The following is a 22,561-nucleotide window of genomic DNA, read 5'->3' on the forward strand; positions in this document are numbered from 1 at the left end:
TGTCTTTCTATTGTTTGGTGTAACACATTTGTTCAGTTACCTCTGATAACATTAGGTTAGATGTGGCAAATCAATTATTCATGAACTGGAATAGTGCTAGCATGGAGGGTTTTTGTGATGTTTTATAATATTGAACTGTGATTTGTTAATGCAAAGATACATTTGCTCATACGATGTACACTGTGCAACCCTTCAGATCCTCTAGGGATGCTGCCTGAATCTATGTTAATTTGCTGTACATTTTGGACTTAGGCTATGTTTTTGCACATTATTGCATCTATTTCTGTCAGAAACTATATTTTTGCCTTCATTTTAGTACTTTAATACATCTTCATGTTTTCTCCTAAGTTTTGATCCCAAACTCCTTTTTTAATCAGTCCTTCCTATTTAGTGACTGTATTTTTTGTAATGCTGCTTCAAATCTTGTCTTTAGGAACATATTGCCTCATCTATTCTTCAGGTCAGCAACATCCCTTACCATGCGACTGGGCTCCACTATCACACAGATTATTTAAGCGACTGCGTGCCCACACTCTCTCACCTTCTCTTTGTCTTCACAACTCCACTTGGCCTTGGATAGTGAATTCATGGAGAGTCTTTGATTGTATTCTGTTTATGGGTAGATCCTCAGGAAGGGAAAGGTGTGTGCTTTAAAGAATTGTATTTTTTAGAAGAAAAAAAGGTGTTTTTTTTTTTTATAAATCGATCCCCAATGGAAGTGAAGCATACTCCAATCTAAAGCCTAGGACTAGGAAATCAGAATTAGAGTAATGTGCCTACCAGTAAGTAATCTGGTGACTATTAGTTCTAGAAACTTCTGTAACAAATCTAATCATAGGTGAGTCTATATTTTCCACGTTTTATCTGAGACTTCATTTTTTCAGTTACACCCACCTGAATAAATTAGCTCAAGGCTAGAAAAAGTTTGCTGATCATGCGTTTGTTCAGCCCTGAGTCAAAGTTCTCAGCCCTGTTCCAGTAAAGCAAATCCGGGAGCCATTGTGAGTGTTTTTTGTTGGAGTTGAATATATGAACTCTGCCAGTCTCTTACTTGAAGGCAAAAAGCAGAATGGTTGCTTCGTAAAAATAAAAAAGTGACAGATGCCGTTACCATTCGTTTCCTTCCACTTTGATATCTGCAATTTAGTAAACGTAAAATCCCAATTTACAGACAAAAGGTCCGGCCTGTGCTTGGCCTCTGATATCACCAGTTTAGGTGGTTTTCCATATAGGCAAACCATTGGTCCATTTAAAAAAGATAACGGTGCTACAGATAAATTGATATTTTGTCAAATTAAAAATGTTACTGGTTTTTCACGAGTGACATTAATAAATTGTTAGAACATCCATGTTTTCTAACTGGCTGCAATTAAACTGTTTTTCGTAATCATCTTCATGCTATTAATATGTCTTTGTATATATCTTCATTGTATTACTCAATCCACAAGATGTACGAGTTGGTTATTGCTGTTTTACTTCGAACAGAAACTCCGAATGAAGAGCAGAAGCTGGCCCCAAGGCAAGCCCTTATCAGACTTAACACCGAGCAGAGCATCGAGATTCAATTACATGCTTTGTTTTCCCAATTTGCTAGATACACTTGACTGCACTAACAGTCCCCTGCCTGCCAGCAATTAATGAACACATGTTCCTCCATACTACTTGCTTTTACTCTTTTTCCAAAAGAAATCCTGGCAACGTCACCTTCTGTCAAATGATGGGCATAGATTTTCCAGATAGAATATTTCGTGTGTTTTACCATTGTGTGCCTTCGTATCAGGCTTCATTCTTAATCATGCGTTTGCGCATCAAAATCACTTCTAGATTCTAATCAATGTAAAACATTCAATGATTGACTGTATTCAACCTATATTTAATTGTTATTTTTGCTTTAAGAAGGTACACTTTCAACTTCAGTAACAAGATATTTGTTGTGAGAAATCCGTTTTAGAGGTCTCTGGGCGATCATACGTTGCTGGGCCACATTGTGGGAAACAACCTTTACAATGCAGTCATTACATTGCGCTACATTTACAATGCAGTCATGACATCGCAACATCCTTTACAACGCATGCCACTACAACGCAGCCATTACATTGCATGTCACTACAATGCAGGACACTATAGCGCATGTCACTACAACGCAGGCATTACATCGCATGTCATTACAACGCATACCATTGCAACGCATAGTACCCCTACACTATCCAACTCTTACCCTACTGTTGCACCCCCTGGAGTTAGAATAGTCATGTTTACCCCTACACTATCCAACACTTACCCTACTGTTGCCCCCCCTGGAGTTAGAATAGTATTTTTTACCCCTACACTATCCAACAATTACCTTAAATGCAATGTAATGGTATGCGTTGTAATGGTATGCGTTGTTAAGGTATAATGCGGTGTAATGGAATGCGTTGTAAATGTAGTTTAAAAAAATTAATTGTAATGGCATGCGATGTAAATGTATGTGTTGTAAAGGATGTTGCGATGTAAAAACTGCGTTGTAAAGGCATGCGTTGTAAATGTATGCGTTGTAACGTCATACATTCCGCAATAGTGTCCAGTTGGGTCTTTCAGCCATGGCGTCCAATGGTCTCCATATCGCAGACTATCAAACTAGAGACCAAGTAGAATTTCAGCATCTGTTTGGCAAACTACCCAATGGTGCAGTCCAAGGCTGACTCAGGAAGGTCCTCAGTGCTAGAGACCTAGCAACACATAAAATAAAACTTATTAAAAAATATGGACTCGTGTTTTTTTTTTCTAAAAGAACTTTGGTACACACACAACTGAAATGTTATGCAAAAATTAAGAATATTTATAAGACAGCAGATGGATATACCAATTGGAACCTCTCCTAAAGGGGCCTGTTAGAATAACAAGGGTTCAAATCATGTATCTTAAGTAAAGTTCAGAGCAGGCCCCTTCTAAATCCATTCTGTCTCCATTCTCTCAGAGATAGCTGGTAATAATTAGCATTCCAGCAAGCTGCTCCCCTAATAAAGTATTATGCTTACATATGTCTATAAACATACAAGACTATCACAATAAAAAAGTCAGTCTTACTGGTTTTGTCAAAGGTATTCATAATGTCAAACTTGTCGCCTTTGGCAATGCATGTTACAGTAATAGCCTGAGGCTTTATTATAACATTCATAGCATTGACCTTTCACCGTACAGAATCCCAACCATATTGGCATTTTACTGATAAAAGTCCTAGACCCTTTAACATGATCAGTCCTGTCTTTTCACACCAGATTGCTTTTTAATCACGCCTGACACCACAACATTTGGGCTTACACACTATCAGGGCAATAAAAAAACCTAGGCTTTGGTGAATAGTTTGAAGCAGGTGTCTTCCGGCTCCCAGGCACCTGCAATCTCCCCCATCGAGACATAAGGCCCTTTCTCCCTGTAGTGGGGGTTCGCCCCTGTGCCACTTGCCCTTAACCACTCGCTGGGCAGATCCCCTGTCCCTTTGCAATATGCAAATGGTTTCATTCTCCCAGTGTGGGAATTATAGGGCACCCAGATGGTTTAAATCATTGATTCAGAACACTTATCCATCAATACTTTTACAAGGCAGATAATCCATGCGGTGCGGGTTCCCTTGCACTTCCTGAGGCACTTGAGTACTTCTCATCATATGGAGATGGCCTGGGGCTCCCCAGTGGCAAGGGACTCTGCTTTTCTGTTGGACCCTCCATCTAAAGACAGGATACATTTTAAAGAACTCACCTCACACAACAGTCCCTCAGAGATACCTGACTCCTAATGTTCAGGTGGTCCAGTGCAGTTGCGCTTGGGATTTTTATACATGTGGTTCCCCTCACACCAGGGACCCACGGCAGTGGGAAAAGTGCTGCACATTACTACTAAGTGATTTTGCAATTTCTTGGTCCCTTCTGGACAGATTCGAGTTTAGTTGTAAGCATTGTGCTCCTGGTGGTGTTTTTCAGCCACAAACAGCAATGTTTGTGGAAGGGGTATAGCATCCTAATGTTCCTTGAGGATTTTCTGCAGCCTTCTACAGCCTCAGAAACGTCTGCTTTCACCTCTATAGAAGCAGCTCATCTGAAGGGCGCTAGACATGTTCTCTTATCAGTTCTAATGGACTACTGATCTGGGGTCTTCCTAGCAGCAACTTCCATGTCCTCCGAAGCAGACCACTCTCCTTACCTACAACCTCCAGCCACCTGGCATTACTCCACTTTCAGTGAAACTGTGGTTCAGCAAGATTCTGTAGTTCCCACTCCTAGGGCTCCTGCGACAGGACCGGTTCAGAGAGGCCCAGGAACCCTTTACTTCAGAGTCCCCAGTAAGACCATCCTCTTCTGACCCCTTGAGGGAGGATGGGAATTGGCTTATGCAGCCTGGAGAAGTCCATAAATTCCAGATACAAAAACAGGAGTGTCCATATTCCTGACAGGAGGATATCAGCCCAGGCTAGTTCTTTTTCTGTACTTTTAGTCTGTTTCTCAGCTTTCCAAGACTATGCAAGAACTTAAAATGAGACGTGAATGTTCTCTCTGTTTGTGATACAACCATCCAACATAGTGATGCCACATCATCCCTCCATCACTTAGTGTTACTGACCAGGACAAGCCCATTGCATATCCTTAAGACTCCCTGATTTCCATTTTTCTGATTTCAACAGATAAATACAGACAGAAAACCATTTATTTGCTTGTCTCTATTCATTTTTAAATGTGGATAAAAAGGAAAATTGGGTGCTTTTTGAGTGATTCCAAGTAGACGTTGCCATGACTGCCAGGCCAATAACTGTGTGGATTGATAAGTAAAGGGGTTAAAAAAGCAATTTTAGTAAAAAGGCTTAAACAGCAGTAGATATGTACAGGGCTGATATTGAAATATCCATATTTACATAGAAGTGCATTGATATGTCTTCTGCGGGTGTTCATATCACTGAAACCTGGCAGGCATTCAAGCATGAGTGCATATTTATTGGTTAAATAAATGTGGAAATATACCACTTTCAGCGTTACTTGTTTCACAAAACCCATAATAAATATGGATAAATACAGATAAAGTTGACAAAAAATAAATATGGATAAATACAGACGGAAATTACAAAAAAATAAATACCATAAAACCAGGAGCCCTACATATCCTACACCTGTAATGCATTCTGGGAAGTGTCAAAGATTGCAGCTCTCTAAAAATCTATGGCTCATCTCCTTGTTGGCCAAGTTGTGTCGATGTGCCCCGCTTTGCTCAAAGAATTCCAATCCAAAGAAGCAGTGACAAAGGTTACACCATTGCCTGTGTTGAGCCTTGGGAGTAGCCCATCCCTAGGTTAGTAATCGAATGTAGGATTCTAATTATGGAATTTCCAGCATAGCCTCCTTCATATAATAAGGCAGCTTAAAGCAGTAGTTTTATTAAGGCTGGCTCAGGGACACATATACAATTATGAAATACTTGATCCAGGTATGGCAACGCTGACCCTATATTTGGATTCAAGGCCAAATAATTTGTATGCAAGGCAGCACATTATAAATTACACATGCTGTGCACAATAAAGCATTAACAAATTTACACCCTGTCCAACATGGGATGGAATAGTCAGTTGTGGGCGCCAATTTAATCATATTAAACTTAGCCATGTCCCCGTCTGTAACACTGGTACTGTGAGCAATTGCAAGTGAGAGTAAAAAAATAGTATTCCTTTATTAGCCTTTCCATGTGCACCTACACTGGTGCAGACAATTGACATGCAACCTGTTCAAAACCACATACCACTGCTGCACATCTATTGGTCTAATTTTAGGGCATCTGAAGATTAAAGCTCAAATACATTTTTTCATAGAAGATTATAGTGGGTGAGACTCGATTAGATTGGTCCCAAACCCAGGGGTCCAACCAGAGGTCCAAAAACCGAAAAAATTGTAATTTCACAAGTTAAAACCCAAGAGTGTACAGTGATATGACATAATATATGGCTTATTGATGCAGGAATATATTTAATGTGTGTTGTGGAAGGGCTCATCTCACCTCTAAAGTAAATGATCTACCTTTCCAATGAATATCTTCAAAAGAAGTGCTTCTCACAGTTCCACTAAGGAACACTTTTTGTTGCTCGAGAGCAAAACTGCTCTACATCCATTGATGCAAATGCATTTCCTAAAAAGGCAATTTCCTTTCAGTCATATTTCATACTGATCAAATTACTTACCTTTGACTTATATTGATGAGGATCATGGACAGTTTAAGTGAGATCTGCAATCAATCTCGTGCTGCTATTTCCTCTGCTTAATTCGCCAGTTAAATTGGTGAGGTAGGCTACCCACCCACGCCACACCAGATGAATTACCTCCCTTGGTTGTTTAAATGCCTGATAACTTTAAAAAGGGGGAAGAATCATGAAGCTCGGAATACTCATTCGACCCATAGAAGCAACAACTAAAACATTAAACTGGCACTTCGATACCCACCATTAAAATGGATCGAATGGGTTCAAGTTTTTTTTGGTCTGCCTCTTAAATTCAAAGATATGCATTTATCTGGTTGAGCAAGCTCACCCTCCACTAATGGTTTACTTGTCAAACCCCAGAGCAACACACCTGTCTTCTTGCCAGAATAGTCAAATAAATGCTTACCCATAGTGTATTTGGAAACATCATTGTATGACACACACAAAAAAAGTCACTAGCCTCTACACAACTTTCCAAATGTAAATAAAACTTGCCAAACTCCCAGTTTATAGCTAGACACTGAGGGGCCGATTCCGATCCTGGAAAAACCAGGTACGAACCGTCGGTCGGAGCGTTTTCTCCGTCCGACTCGTACCCGGGAAAAAAACATTACAAACATGCAAGTACGATTCGCACGGAAACACAATTTCCGTACGAATCGTAAAAAACACCGACCGACGAAAAAATACATACCAATGTGATCCGGCACAGCGCCGACGTGACGTCGGGACGCATTCAGGCTGCGTTTCACGAACCAGGAAGTACGATTCGAACTGACAGCAGTCCGAACAGCAATATTTTTACGGCACCCAAAAAGTGCCGGAAAAGCGAAGTATGCCGCGATGCAAGCGGAATTGGGGGCCCGGTACGCGCCGTACCCCCCCCCAGCCCCCCGTATGTACGCGCCGAACACCCCACAAGCCCCCCGTATGTACGCGCCGAAGAACCCCCAGCCCCCCGTATGTACGCGCCGAACACCCCCACAGGCCGCGGATGGACGCGCCGTACCCCTAGCCCCCCCGCGGATGGATGCGCCGTACCCCCAGCCCCCATGTATGTACGGAGCGTACCTTCACCCCACCCTCCGCATGTATGGAGCGTACCCCCACCCCACCCCCCGTATGTACGGTGCGGACCCCCACCCCCCCGTATGTACAGTGCGGACCCCGCACCCCACCCCCCATATGTACGGAGCGTACCCCCACCCCCCGTATGTACGGTTCTACCCCCACCCCACCCCCCGTATGTACGGTGCGGACCCCCACCCCACCCCCCGTATGTACGGAGCGTACCCCCACCCCACCCCCCGTATGTACGGAGCTTACCCCCACCCCACCCCCGTATGTACGGAGCGTACCCCCACCCCACCCCCCGTATGTACAGTGCGGACCCCCACCCCACCCCCCGTATGTACGGTGCGTACCCCCACCCCACCCCCCCGTATGTACGGTGCGGACCCCCACCCCACCCCCTTGTATGTACGGTGCGTACTCCCACCCCACCCCCTGTATGTATGGAGCGGACCCCCACCCCACCCCCCCGTATGTATGGTGCGTACCCCCACCCCACCCCCCGTATGTACGGAGCGTACCCCCACCCCCCATATGTACGGTGCATACCCCCACCCCACCCTCCGTATGTACGGTGCGTACCCCCACCCCACCCCCCGTATGTACGGAGCATACCCCCACCCCACCCCCGTATGTAAGGAGCGGACCCCCACCACACCCCCGTATGTACGGAGCGTACCCACACTCCACCCCCATATGTACGGTGCGTACCCCCACCCCACCCCCCGTATGTACGGTGCGGACCCCCACCCCCGTATGTACGGTACGGACCCCCACCCCACCCACCCCACCCCCCGTATGTACGGTGCATTCCCCCACCCCACCCCCCGTATGTACGGAGCATACCCCCACCCCACCCCCCATATGTACGGTGCGGACCCCCACCCCACCCCCGTATGTACGGTGCGGACCCCCACCCCACCGCCCTTATGTATGGTGCGGACCCCCACCCCCCCGTATGTACGGTGCGTACCCCCACCCCACCCCCCGTATGTACGGTGCGGACGCCCACCCCATCCCCCCGTATGTATGGTGCGGACCCCCACCCCACCCCCGTATGTACGGTGCGTACCCCCACCCCACCCCCCGTATGTACGGTGCGGACCCCCACCCCACCCCCGTATGTACGGAGCATACCCCCACCCCACCCCCCGTATGTACGGAGCAGACCCCCACCACACCCCCCGTATGTACGGAGCGTACCCCCACCCCACCCCCCGTATGTACGGTGTGGACCCCCACCCCACCCCCCGTATGTACGGTGCAGACCCCCACCCCACCCCCGTATGTACGGTGCGGACCCCTACTCCACCCCCTCGTATGTATGGTGCGTACTCCCACCCAACCCCCTGTATGTACGGAGCGGACCCCCACCCCACCCCCGTATGTATGGTGCGTACCCCCACCCCACCCCCGTATGTACGGAGCGTACCCCCACCCCCCGTATGTACGGTGCATACCCCCACCCCACCCTCCGTATGTACGGTGCGTACCCCCACCCCACCCCCCGTATGTACGGAGCATACCCCCACCCCACCCCCGTATGTAAGGAGCGGACCCCCACCACACCCCCCGTATGTACGGAGCGTACCCACACTCCACCCCCATATGTACGGTGCGTACCCCCACCCCACCCCCCCATATGTACGGTGCGGACCCCCACCCCCGTATGTACGGTACGGACCCCCACCCCACCCACCCCACCCCCGTATGTACGGTGCATTCCCCCACCCCACCCCCCGTATGTACGGAGCATACCCCCACCCCACCCCCCGTATGTACGGTGCGGACCCCCACCCCACCGCCCGTATGTATGGTGCGGACCCCCACTCCCCCGTATGTACGGTGCATACCCCCACCCCACCCCCCGTATGTACGGTGCGGACGCCCACCCCATCCCCCCGTATGTATGGTGCGGACCCCCACCCCACCCCCGTATGTACGGTGCGTACCCCCACCCCACCCCACCCCCCGTATGTACGGTGCGGACCCCCACCCCACCCCCGTATGTACGGAGCATACCCCCACCCCACCCCCCGTATGTACGGAGCAGACCCCCACCACACCCCCCGTATGTACGGAGCGTACCCCCACCCCACCCCCCGAATGTACGGTGCGGACCCCCACCCCACCCCCCGTATGTACAGTGCAGACCCCCACCCCACCCCCGTATGTACGGTGCGGACCCCTACCCCACCCCCTCGTATGTACGGAGCGTACCCCCAACCCACCCCCGTATGTACGGTGTGGACCCCCACCCCCGTATGTACGGAGCGTACCCCCACCCCACCCCCCATATGTATGGTGCGGACCCCCACCCCACCCCCCCCGTATGTACGGTGCGGACCCCCAGCGCTTTGGGGTTCCGCACCGTACATACGGGGGGGGTGGGGTTGGGGTCCGCACCATACATACGGGGTGTGGGGTGGGGGTACGCTCCGTACATACACGGGTGGGGTGGGGGTATGCTCCGTACATACGGGGGTGGGGGTCTGCACCGTACATACACGGGTGGGGTGGGGGTACGGCACGTCCATCCGCGGGGCGGGCTAGGGGTACGGCGCTTCCATCCATGGGGGGGGCTAGGGGTACGGAGCGTCCATCTGCGGGGGGGCTGGGGTTACGGCGCGTCCATCTGCGGGGGGGCTAGGGGTACGGCGCGTCCATCCGCGGGGGGCCTGGGGGGACGGCACGTACATACGGGGGGCTGGGGGGGACGGCACGTATGCGGGCAATGTCTCCATGGTTGCTATTGAAGTTCGCTCCGTGCGGTGTTTTTTCCATACGGTTGTACAATCGGACGGACGGGATGGATCGTACTTGCGCGGTCGGACTTCAGTTTTCCGATTCGTACGTAAAATCGTCCGGGGACGTGTCGGACACTTTTTCCGACCCGAGGACGTGTGGGGGAATTTTCCCAATGCGATTCGTATGTAGTTTTTTCCCATGCGAATCGTACTTGCCAGTTTGTACGGTACTTGTACAATTCGGATGGAAAAAAATCCGGATACGATTCGTACGGGGAAAATTTTTCCAGGATCGGAATCGCCCCCTTATTTGTTACAGGCAACTGATCTGCTTTTTATCCATGGTTTCCAATAAATTTCCCGAAACATATTTCCTCTCCCTCATAATTCACAAACATCAAATGAGTTGCCTAGGACTTGTATTGTTGAGCCTGCAATCAGTCCTGCACTGCTATTTGTTGTGTTTACACCACGAGTTAAGCCAAGATACTCACTGGTGCCACAATGTTTGGACACAAAGGCCAGACTGGGCAAATCAAAGCCTGATAAATTCTTAAGCGGGTAATGATTATTGTACTGGGAGACCCCATTGTACCCTGAAAAAAGCAAGGGACTAAGCGTAAAGCTAGTAGTGCGACACCCACACTCCAAGCTATACATTTTTAATGATCTACTTTTTTTGTTCAAGATATACATTAATTTGCCAAAACGCACAACAGACCTGTGATGTCTACTAGCCAGAAAAAGAAAAGAAAAACACAACTCAGGCTTACCTGTATTTTGAATGTTCATTACATGCTGCAAATTAAGCAGAAGACTGTTTGACTAGAAGCATAGCTGACAATTCAAATGTTGCGAACTAAAACTGTCTTGCAAACCTCATAAAAACGTGAAGTTGTCTGCTCCACAGCAATGCACTTTGAACATCGGGCTTCGTACTGCATTTTGGAAAGTTTGGGTTTTCGTCTTGTAGACCGATGCACAGCCATTACAGGTCAGCCCGCACTGTACGAGCCAACCGCCCAAAAAAGCACTGGCAAAACCCAATGAATTCGGCTCACTCGCTGTATTCTTAACATACTGCATGGAGCAGCAACATATGAAATACGATAATAAACAGACTCCTCACCTATTTCTGAATCACAAGCTTAACATTTCTCACATTCAAACAAGTTCTGACTGAATTTATTTTGAAATTAACCATCGATCAAAAACAACCCTCAAGCATCTACTAACCTCTCATACCTTGTATCACTTTCACAGCCTAATTATCTATATGAGTTGCATTCCCAAAGAACGAAGATGGCTGTTCTCTCAGTGGTTTTATATGGAGAGTCGTGCCTTCCTTGTGTTGTTGCTGCTGTGTGTGAGTGGATCAATAAAAGATGATGGCACACCAGCCTACATGCCTTTAATAATTCCCAGATTTTGTACCGCTGGGCTATTGAAAGTCCCCATTGTCTGCTCTACCAGCACTGCATTTTGAACACTGTGCTTTGTTCTTCTGTGTTTTGCAAGGTTTGCTGGAGACCAATTCTACCGACTCATTGCAAAATGGATTTATTTAATGACGTGCAGAGACAATAACCTTACATAGCATGCTCAGGGATCTTAAGTCAGAAACCAGTGAAATAGGCAAGCTCTTTTCTGCATAAGGTCAGCCCTAATGCGACTACTTCCCCTTCCGGAGCATGCGTAAAGTCTGGACGTTCCTTTCTATCGGGTGCCCGCTGATGAAAGCAGCAACAGAACATTCTTTCAACGCATGGGACCCTCCTCCAAGCACAGACCACGTCACAACAATGACATCTTTATGATTTTAAACCAAAAAGTAAGTTATACCTGTAAGCTTGCTCAATTCTTATATGAGCTGATGATCTGCTGCAGCTAAAATGTCCCTCAGCACATGTATGCCTGCCTGCCTGTCTGAGAAAGCTCACTAACTATGTCAATAACGAAAGACGGGTGTGGGGCGATATGCCACAAAAACCAGTCGCGCTTGATAATTCTATGTCATCAGTGAACACCTCCCTGCGTTAGCTGCCATCGAACACTCGAATAAAAACACTTATTTACAAATGAGAAAGGTGCGTCCTGTCTGTCTAAGCTGTAGCAAAAGCATAACCATATGCCTAGTTCAATTCATGAAGTTAAGTCCTGGAAATCATCTTCTTCATTCAAATAACTCAATTTAGATAATTGAATCCATCCTCACTTTTCCACTTTTATTAAAACATTTTTTTTCTTTCTTCAAAGTATATCCAGAAACACAGCCAACGCATTTTACTCCGTTATCCAAATGTTATCAGGACTTACTACGCCACCAAGCAGCCAAGCCAGGCTTAGCTTTTTGCACAAAATGTAGGGGCATCTTTATGAAGATTTGGCGCAGGACAGCGCAGAAAGTCACCTTGCTGCACTGCCCTGTGTCAAAGTGAAGGGACAGGAATGCTCTGCATCTATGGTATACAGTGCATTCCTTTCCTTTTTTACCTGCGCTGACGCTGTTTCGGCTGCAGAGCGCCAAAAAAGACACTCTTGCATCATTGTGTAAGGGTGCCTTCGTTGCATGCAGGAGGGCCTGAGAGGCTTCTTCCTCTTTCTCTGCAGCACACAAAGAAAGAGAAAAAAAACGAGGAGAGATGTAAGGTTTTTAGTCAATCAATCAATCAATCAATCAGGGAATTGTGAAGCGCGCTACTCACCTGTGAGGGTCTCGGGCAGGGTGCCGGGGGGGGGGTGCAGCTCCGGTCAGTCGAAGAGCCAGGTCTTGAGGGTCTTCCTGAAGATGTGCAGAATAGGGGCGTGTCTGATGTTGATCAGGATCTCGTTCCAGGCCTTTGCTGCAATGAACGAGAAGGCTCTTCCACTCGTTCTGGCTCTGCAGATGCGCAGGGTTTTGGCGCAGGTGAGGTTGTCTGATAAGAGGTTTCTCTTGGGTGTGTGGAAGGAGACTCTTTCATTGATATATTGGGGTCCGGTGTTGTGGAGGCATTTTTAGGTGTGGGTGAGTATCTTGAAGGTTACCCTCTTCTCTACGGGGAGCCAGTGGAGGTCTCACAGGTGCTGGGTGATGTGTTCGTTTTGAGGGATGCCGAGGATGAGTCTGGCAGCCGTGTTCTGTATGGTCTGGAGCAGGGATTTGTTGATTCAGGCATAGGGGGTGTTTCGGTAGTCCAGTCTGCTGGTTATGAGTGCAAAGGGTGATGGTCTTTCTTGATTCAGTGGGGATCCATTTGAAGATTTTGCGAAGGATGCAGAGGGTGTTGAAGCAGGTGAAGGCGACGACGTTGATCTGTAAGGTCATGTTGAGGGATGAGTCGCGAATGATGCAGAGGTTCCGGGCGTGGTCTCTGGGAGTCGGGGGCTGCCGAGGGTGGAGAGCCACCAGGTGTTGTCCCATGCAGAGGGTGAGGGTCCAAGGACTTCTGTTTTCTCTGAGTTAAGCTTCAGGCAGCTGCTGCTCATCCAGGATGCAACGCCCTTCATTCCTTCCTGGAAGCTGAGTCTGGTGGTGAGGGGGTCCTTGGTGAGTGAGAGGATGAGCTGGGTGTTGTCAGCATAGGATACTATACTGGGTCCATGCTGTCTGACAATGGCGGCTAGGGGGGCCATGTAGATGTTGAAGAGCATGGAGCCAGTGCTGGAGGTGGTGAGTTGGAGGGAGCTCTTGTGTGCGATGGCGAGTTCTCCTCCTGGGCAGTTTGGGCGGTCCTTCCTCTGGATATTGTATCCATCTGGGATGGCGGTAACGATATTAGGGGCATGTTTCCGTGAAGAAGGCGACATCTGGCGAGAGGGTGTTAAGGATGTCTCAGATCGCTACAGCATGTCTGTGCAGGGAGCGCAAATTGCGGAGGATGCACCTCAGGGCTTCGGGGGTGCTGGCGTCCGGAACGGGTGCGGCAGCCGTGGGGGTGTAGAGGGTGGTGAAGGTTTGGCAGCAGTGGCAGGAAGAGAACGGGCCTTGGTGGTGTTCAGCGTAGACAGCTGGCAGTTGCAGTTCCTCCTGGGGTTTAGTGTGAGGAGGGCAGCTGAGTCATAGCAGTGGGTGCACAGTGAACCAGGGTCTCTGGAGCCGGTCGCGGTAGGGTCACAGACGGGTGAAGACAGGCTTGCCTTTGGTGCACCTTCAGTGTGCCAGCGGTGTGGCCACTGCACAGCTGCTGCATAGCCGCAATAAATATGGAAGGGAGAGGGAAGCACAGCTGGGATGCGGGAAAGGCAGGGGGAGGAGCCAGGGGGTCAGCAGTGGTGGGAAAATGGTGGCAAAAACATGCAGAGAGGACAGAGACGAAGGGCAGAGGTACAATTATGAATAAAACAGGGAAAAATAAACAGAATTACAGAAAAAAACAGATGCAAGGCACAATTACGAAAAGACAGACAAAAAGACAATAACAGGCACAAAACACACAGACAGAAAACAGTGAACCAGCAGAAGAGCAAGGCTCTCCCATTGGACCACCAGAGATGAGGTGCAGGCAGGAACCTGCAGGGGGAGGAGGGCCTCGGACACCTAACAGGTAAAAATATGTTTCCTACCTGTAGACTGGGTGAAAGGATACTACCACCAAAATTGCCACATATGGGCAGCATTTGGGAGGAAGGTCCAAAGGGTGCTCAGCTCACATGGGAGGGGGCTGAAGAGGAAGTCTGCTTAAAGTTTTTGAATGTTAGCCCCAGGGGGCTTTTTTGACCCAAGGCGGGCTGGGTCATGGATGGTTGAGGGAAAAGACCCTGCCCCTGGTGCTGGAGGAGGTGCAATTGCAGGCAGAGCAACTGTTTCCATTCGGGATGCGAGACTCCGATCTATGGTACAAGTATTGGGATAAGAGATGGGTCCATTGCTAACGGATGCTTGAACATGTGTGTGCCTAGCGAATGCAATGTTGGTGGGTGGCTCAGCTTACAGGACTGTTCCCAAATGACATCTTCCAGGGCTTATCATACCCATGAGGGGAGAAATCCCAGAAGCCAATCTCATTTTAACTTGGTCCAGAACAGCTTCCCAAGGTGGTCTGGGCCCCTCTCTTATCGTGTTGAGATTAATAACTGATGTCATCATCGCCTGAGGAGAGCCACGACCAGCAAATTCCCAAACACTAGTTGGTGAGTGGGCAGCAGGCCCCTGGTTCTTGGGATTACCAGATGAGGATTCAGCTATGATTTTTCTCTTTTTATTTGTAGAGGTTCACAAAAACTAGTAAAAAGAGGTGAGTCAGGGGTAACTAAAGCTGGCTCCTTGTCCAAAATTGCCAAGGAGGCATGACTCGAAGCCTCAAGGATGCTTAGGCCAGAGCAGCTGGCAGGATCAACCTCACGAGAACCAGGTGGTGATAACTCCAAACTCGATTGAGCAAGGCTAAGCCTATCCTCAATATCGAGAGCTAAACGTCTCTCTGCTAGTTCTATCTCCTCAGAGACAAAACTATCTGCTCACATCAAAAGGGAATCCAGTGTAGTACAAGCTATAGGATTGACGGTGGTGCTGGCCTTCCCTGTAGTCACTATATGTTTGCCCATAACTAAAACCAGTTGTTCGACTATACAATGCAAGGATTAACTCAACAGGATAGTTGCAAAGCAGCAGATGGTTAAACAATGAAGAGTGGCCCAGCCCAGACTCCTCCGGCAGCTGAGGGGTGCAGACAGCTCATCCTTGGCCCGGGCGTGGCCCACACGCATCCCTCACTTCGGGAGAGGAGAAAATGCTTTATGCACATTGGCGATGCAGGATTGAGTGATGGCCCCCTCTTCTCTGGGCTGGACTGGCGGCTGGCACTTCTTTGGACTATGAGTCCCCTGTAGACCTCCTGGCCTGCAAAACTGGCAACAGAGCATCCTCATCTCCTAGTTTCAGGTTGTGGCTGAGATACAGGGTGGCACTGGGGGGTCAGAAATACATATTGAGTGAGTTGTCCTATTTCAAGAGATAGGTGTGCAAAGTGACGCAAAACAAGCTTGGCCTCGCTGTACCCCCAGCACCCCAACTCCTCCTTACTTCCTTAGTAGGCTGCTAATGTATTTTTGCCTTCAAGATCTGCGTTACTCCTTTTCCTTCTGGATCTGCCTTACTCCGCTCCTTCTTCCTGTAGGGCGGAGGTGGGCGAGGAGCAGATAGCAGGAGACAGAACACCAAGGAAGTTTTGAAACAGCAGACAGAGGCTGCAGGACTTTATGCTAGTCGTGGGTTGTGGACGCTAGTTACAGGCATGTTGAGGGCCTGAAGCACCGAGGTGGTGAGTGGTGCAGAAAGTATTCATCAGGAAACCAAAGGGAGAAGTACTAACTTTTTGCAAGGAAGAAAAGAGAGGAAGATGTTTAAAAAAATAATTTGAAAGATAGAAGATGAGTTTAGAATGAAAATGGTTTACCCAAAATGGAAATTAGACAAAAGGGCAAATATGTGTTTACAAAAGAAGAAGACAAAGTCGAGACAGACATGTGGGAGTGAAAAGAAATTTTGAGATTATGGGAGGTACAGAGCAAACTTTACAAGGAGAAGAAACAGCCATTCCAGAAGACTATTTTGTTTGTGGACAAGACACTTACTTTCAATTATCTGTTCATTGGGAGGGTATTTGTTATTTAAATAATTTTTTTCCTAAGATGTATCATGTATATAGTATAGATGCTTTAATGATGACACCATCACACAGATATACACAGAGTGCAGAAGATGGAACACAATTAGTGGGAGATATTTTTGGTGCAATCATATTTCCAGTAGGAGTCATCATAAATAGCAAAAAGATTATAAAGCTTTCAACAGTTGTCAACCAGCACTTCTGGAGCTTCATTAGTTGTAAACACATAATTTGTTGCGTTTAGATCAATGGTTTTGTGGAAATCGCTTAGCATTAGACATTTTGCTTGCAGAAAAAGCCGGTGTCTGCAAGATTAAAAAAAAGTTCAACATTGTTGATCATAAATTACAGCTGAAAGTAAGAAGATACAAGAATTTGCAAAAAAACATTTCTGATTTGAAACCTGACTTAGAACCATTGGAGAAACCTGGAATTTTAGAAAAGTTTGGAAAAGGAATTACAATTGGCAATTGGTTTGCAACTGCTAGAGGAGGAATTCTAAAGGCTATTTGTATTTCAATATTAATAGTAGGGGTTTGCTTTTCAAGCTTGTTTGCTTTATTCAAAGGCTGTGCTCTGTAGATCCTCTGCAGCCAAATTGAAGGCATGTCAAGTACAATGCTAATGTTTGTAGAAACTAGCAGAATCGTGCAAATAAGCTAGTTTCTATAGAAATACAGAGCGTTACGGTGCCTCTATTATAGGCTGAGAAAAGGAGGACATCCCTGTGTTAACTCAGCATAAATTGTTATTTCTCTGTGAATGCTACAAGATTGGACACTTTAATGTTAACCCATGCTTTTGAAATAGTGGTATAACTGCTATCAAAAGAGGTGTTTGGATAAACCACTTCTAATATTTTATCACAACATGCTACATTTCACACATTGAATTGGATTAGTCTTTGTAGCAATAAAGCTACCATTGATCATTTTTGCAATTTTTACTTTTTCTACTCCTGGTCCTACTCCTGGAAGAAATAGATTTGCATGTGCCGTGGCTTGCAAATCTTTGAATAATAGTTTCATAGATCTAATGCTGCAGCCAACCACATTGGCCAATATGTCCAGTATTGGCTACTAGCATTTTCGCTTTGTCAATGCTTGTTTTATTTTGGTTTTGCACATCTTTACTACTGGGAAGCTGCCAGGCCCCATCAATGAATACCCTGGGCTACTATGACAGTGTGTACTTTTTGAAACTGAAGAAATACTTTTCCTTCTAGGATATTTTTTGTTTAAATGAAAATGAATCGTCTACTACCTTGACAAACATTTTGGTAAAACCATGACAATACAAAACAAACATTGACAAAGCCAAAAGGCTGGTATTGACAGCCAGACCTATTGGCTTTGCCAATGCACCTTTATAACTTTTTTACCGACAGTGCGCCTTGAAGCCTGGCCATGATATCCACAATCAATTAGGATTTCCGGTCTCTGCTCAAATTAAGCACTATTTACACAGCCTTTGATGGTCTCATAATTCTGGGCTAAAAAAGTGTCTTCCTCTTTAAGTCAGTTTTTCTTGAATTTTTTACAGATGCCTAAACTTTTATTGCTCTATGGAATTGAAGTGCACAGAAAACGTGTTACCTACTCATTTTCACTCCAGTGACCAGGCAGATACTTTAGAGTGACGCATGGGTACTGTGCTCAACCACCAGTGAAAGCTAAGAGAGGGCTCATCCAAAAAGGGGAAGTAGTCAAAATTTCCAAGAAGAGAATTATGCAGCATTACATCTAAAAGACGAGTGCTGGGGAATATGAACAAATGGCTTGCTGATGTGGAGCTGAGAGTGCAAGGGGGGTGAGTCTTGATATAATGGAAACCTAGATTTCTTTAGTAAGAAGGCAGCGTGAAGACTTGATCAGTAAAAACAGATGCAATAGCCTTAACCTTTGCTGCGTGATAAGGAGGACAGAATAAAAGACTCATAGTGCCTACTCATATGGTCCTTCCTGCCTCAGTTGATTAATATTTCTCCCCGACACTACCGCCTACATGCACACCTCATTGGTCCTGTAATAAGGGGCGATGGAGCAGGTTGCATGTAAATAACCCAGATTTGAAGATGTTCAACCAAAGGTACAACTGTTGTGGACCAGCCACAAGATATCTACAAATTATCAGTGGAAAGCATGAAGGCCGTCTTAGCCTGTAGCCTAACCTTGGAAATAATAGGAGAAATATTTGGGTTCATACGTCTTTAACTCGGTAAACGTTCCCTTAAGGCTAGATGCACCACTTTAATAATCCTGAGAGGTTGAAGGAGTCCATATGAAGAGGTGAAAATGAGGAAGAGAAAAGGCAAATTCTGGATCTCCTGGTTTTGGTCTATGATTACTATTATTAGCATCAGAGGTGAAGCATATAATACGGACATGCATCCTTTCCATACTACACTCAGGAGACACTTTAATTGCAAGGTAATTAAAGCAAGAACGCTAATGTTCAAAGGATTTCTCTTCCATCGCTGTATGATATACTATTGATAATTCATAGTTCAGACAGTGGGTCCGTGTACATCCTACCTTTTACAGTAAGAATGTGTTCAACTAGCAGGTGCAAAAACAATATCACAGCACTTAACATATAGTATGCAAGCCGCCCTACAACACAAATATACCACATCAGCACGTTAGATTCTGATATGAAAGGCACATTAGCTTCTCATATTCTAAAAAAAAGCCTTTTTATCATATTCTGAGAAGATGCAAACATTACTGCTCCCTTACTAATAGCCATTGAGTTCGGTTATTGCCACATAACAGAACGTACTCTGACACCCGAGGGAGAGAGAAATGTATGTGTGATATAAACTTTAAAGAGAATGCCAATCAAAGCATCTTTGATCCACATAATGTTCAATGAAGTTTTTCTGCCAATTATCAAAGATGGATTCCCTTCCTCTTGACTTGCTTGTAGCTAATTCCACTGTGACCATGTTGCGCATTTCTGAAAAGCAATCCTCACTTTGACCTGCTCCTGTCGATTTCCAGTGATGTAATATTAAACCTTTCTCCCTTTGGCCGAGCTATCTTGGTCCACCTTGTGCTCCCCTGCGTAACATTTTCTGTATCAACCATTCGCATCAATATCATTAGTAGTTCATGGGGGCGACTTGTTTTACAGGGGTCATGTGTCGTCTAAGCAGACTCTCATCCCACAGTTCAGGTACAGTGAGACAGAACAAGCGAAGCCTTTCTTCCCCTTTTGCATTTTGTTGATCATCGGTTAGATTTGATTAATAAGTACAGGACACTAATCATTTATAAAACATTTTTCCATTGCGAGCATCTGTGCTGCATATTCATGGTCATTCTACCGCTAATTCTCAGAATTTCATTTGAAATATTTTCCTCGATCTAATTTTCCATTCTCGTTTCCCAGGCTGTTTTACATTTCTCCCAAAATTGCACATTATCCACTCAGACCATATTTAAAAGTAATGTCCTCTTCAGTTTTCCTCTCTTGTGAATATTGTATTTAATTTGTTTTCCAGTTGTTATTTCGTGTATTTCATAACAAGTAACTCGTCATTCACCATCGCATAGATGGATAATTCCAAATCTCCGAAGTGCTCAAATTACTTGTGCTTATAAGACTATTAAACGACACTACTGCTAGCTTCTCAGTGACCTGATCTTGGGGCATATTATCAACTGACAGCGATAAATATCGCTAAGCGCGCTTAGCACGATTTTAGTTATCGCCGGCTATCGCTGGATTTTTATCGCTGAGATAGCGCGTTATTATCAACGGCTATCTCCAAGGCGATAATAATTCCAGCGAAAGAGGCAAAATGCTGGAATATCGCTGGTAATCCAGCGATAATATTTCAGCGCTAGGGAATTCCTTGATAATAAGCCATGGTGGACTTAGCCTGACAATCCACCTCCCATAGGGTAATCCAGCGTTAATGGGGTCTTAGTACGATTTTTATTGTCGCTACGCGGTTATGGGGCATCGTTGTAACTAACGCGAAGCTGCGTTAGCGATGTTTTCCCATGTAGTGAATGTGAGGCATGCCTACTTTGCATCTCATTAGCGATAAGATGCAAGGCGTTAGTGCTAACACAAGGAAACACACGCTAAAGCTTGTTAGCGTGTCCTTGTTAATACTGCGATAGAATTATCGCCGCTTTTCGGCTGAAAACGGCCGCTAAAGCGGCGATAATTGTCTTGATAATATGCCCCCATGTCTATCTATTCCCTTCACTAGCCAGACTCGCCATCTTTCCTTATCATCTGGGAGAACAGGTGTTATTCAAAATGCAGGCATTATCACAAGCATCAACATCAAAGTTGTTTTTACTACAAGTGTCTCCAATTACTCTTGTGTTATTTGTAATTTAACGGTCCACTGTTGTGCCTCGTCTCCTGCACTGGCTTTAATTGCTATCTCCATACTCCGCACCTCCATCATTTTAGGCTACTTTAGGTAATTATTTATAAGTACTAATACTGGCTACTATCAATAGTTTTGGTAAATCAAAAACTCTAGCTATACGCGGTACATGTGCCCTCTACATTGAGAACGCAGGTTTCTTCTCTTTCCACATGAAATTCTTAAATAGTTTCCCAATGAGTGTAAAACAGTTCCTGGGAATTTTAACATGCAAATTACCTGTGACAAAAAACAATTTTGGAACAGATTAATTTTTATCATATTCACATTTCTACAATTCCTAATTAATTGCTTGCTATCTAACCATTTCTTCTCTGATCTGCCTCTCAAGGATAACTGGGTTTGTCTTCACTATTTCTTGCCGTTTTCTAGGAATATGGCTTCCCACATGGCAGACATACTGATTATGTCCACCTCTTATCTGTTTCTACCTATTGTAACCACTTCCATATTTACACGCCTTCTCTATATTTTATTCTAGGAAATATGATGATTTAAGAAACTTCCAATGTCATCAACAATGCTAAAGATTACTGTGTTTCACACTAACAGGAGCATAGGACGAGTAGACAAAATTACCTTCTGAAGAAACTCGTCAGGTAAATTTTGGATTTCTTCATAATGTCTCCCCAAAGTTTCAAATGATAGGTTAAACAGAAGTGGTGATAAAGGACAACCCTGTTTGTTTCTCCTTTTTGTACAAATTTATGATGACAATACCTTTGTTTCACGATGGCAACATTACACACTAGAAATCAACCTGTACCACAAATTAATTTACTTCACTACTTTAGGTTGACACTTAAAGACAACACTGCTGTATTCATTTTGTAAAAAATTGGGTTATTAGTCAAGTGGATAACTTCCCACCTTAAGTAATAAATAAAATCCCTGTCAAGGTGAACCACTAAAGTCACTGAAATAACCTAATCTAATTAACCAAACCTCAGGTCCCTTGCAGTTATGATAGAGGAGAAAAACGTAGATGCAATGTGCAAAGTATTTGTGCAGTACCGAAACAATGATAGAGTCAATATATAACACAATAAGAATCCCAAACCAACTTAGGAAAACAAAGAATATTTTAATAAATAAAATGACAGCAAAATGACAAAAATCCTTTAAGGGGAACCAGATATATGAATTTAAAATGTTTTAAATACAAATTGTGCAAAAAGGCATTACACACCAACCATGGTCAACTTGTCACCGTAGACTTGGATGTAGGCGCAAATTGAGGCTGACCATGATAGAGCGTGGGTCCAGGTTTGAAGATTTTATTTGGTATTTAGTCTCAAAAATGTAAGTTGAAAGTCTTCTACAGGACAAGACAACATGCTGTAGCCATAGAGGGCTTCACAGGGTCAGGTATCTGCTGAATCTGGTCCTGGTGAAGCTATTGTTTTTTGGCAGGAAAGCTCTGAATGGGGGAATTTCATCTCCAGGGAAGGCCTCTTGCCCGCTGGATAGTCTTGGCACCTTAGTCTGGTCAAAATGTCTTCATTTACACTTAGTCACTTTTTTA

The sequence above is a fragment of the Triturus cristatus genome, chromosome 8 (genome assembly GCF_964204655.1).
Source record: "Triturus cristatus chromosome 8, aTriCri1.1, whole genome shotgun sequence".
Lineage (NCBI taxonomy): Eukaryota > Metazoa > Chordata > Amphibia > Caudata > Salamandridae > Triturus > Triturus cristatus.